At 59.8% G+C, this 1,097-nt stretch overlaps 1 protein-coding gene across 1 annotated transcript in view; it reads right to left on the bottom strand.

Moving 5' to 3' along the window:
* The window catches only part of FRMD5 (FERM domain containing 5), a 348,700-nt gene that overhangs the window by 347,119 nt on the left and 484 nt on the right, over positions 1-1,097 (bottom strand).

Consider the following 1,097-nt stretch of genomic DNA (forward strand, 5'->3'; position numbering starts at 1 on the left):
ACACACACACACACACACACACTATGGCTCATCACGGTACAGTAGAAACAAAAAGTAGCAAACTGCATCGGTAAAGAATTAGTACACAGCATCTGACTATCCTATTCAACTCCACAAACCCTTTCCCTAGATGGCCAGCATCTTTATGACTGCTGAATCAGTGCAACTAGTTAAATGGCCGCAGAAGGGGATTCTGTGCTTTCTCTGCCCTCTCGGGTCTTTGGCAGCAAGCGGCACTCACGCCCGGAGCTGGGTTTGAGGGTATGGGGGGAATAAAGTGGAGAGGAAGCTGCACGGACTCAGCAAAGAGCGGCTGCTCTCCCACACGACCCACCCGGTCTTTCTCACGCGCACCGCTATCTCCCTCTCCGGAGCATTGTCAGCGAAAAATAAATACATAAGGAGCGGGAGGGGGGTGCGCGAGGGAGACAAAGAGGGTCGGACCCTTTTTTTTTTTGTCTGCCACATCTGAGCGGAAGAGCCCCTTCTGGTGCCTCACTGCAAAGGCAACAAGGGAGCAGGTGAGACCCCTGCGGGTCCCACTCCATGCAGCTTCTCCGGAAAGCGCAGTTTCCGGCGGGGAACGCGGGATGCTCCGGGCCGCCCGCCGCGCGGTCGCTGTTCCCCGCCTTGGACTTTGGAAAACCGCGCCGCGACCCCTCGGGCCGCGCCGCTCGGCCGGAGTGGAGACACAACCCACCCGGGACAGACACCGGGTTGGGAGGATAGCAGGGTGCAGCCTGCTCGTGCTGCCGGGTTGGTTTGTTTTTCTTGGGGTGGGTTTTGGATGGGGAAGTCACCGATTCTTTCTCGCCACCTGCACCCCCTATACCTCTTAGACTTGTTGCTAGATCTCGACCTCACGCTCCCCACCCCGCGAACTGTCCACCACCCTCCGATGCTGGGGGGCGAAAGGCGGGGGATGGCCTGGGGGGGCTGCACCTGCCGAGCCCGTTAGGCCACTCCGCCCGGGCTGCGCGTTCCCTTGTACCTTCGGAGGGCTCTGACTCAAACGCCGGGGTGGGGGAGGAAAGCATGACATAGACCTGTATTCTTCCAACCAGAGCGACCGCAGAACAGCCGGCCGGGCCGGCCTG

This window comes from Echinops telfairi, unplaced genomic scaffold (assembly GCF_000313985.2).
Source record: "Echinops telfairi isolate 266 unplaced genomic scaffold, ASM31398v2 ScPeMD7_8;HRSCAF=38, whole genome shotgun sequence".
Lineage (NCBI taxonomy): Eukaryota > Metazoa > Chordata > Mammalia > Afrosoricida > Tenrecidae > Echinops > Echinops telfairi.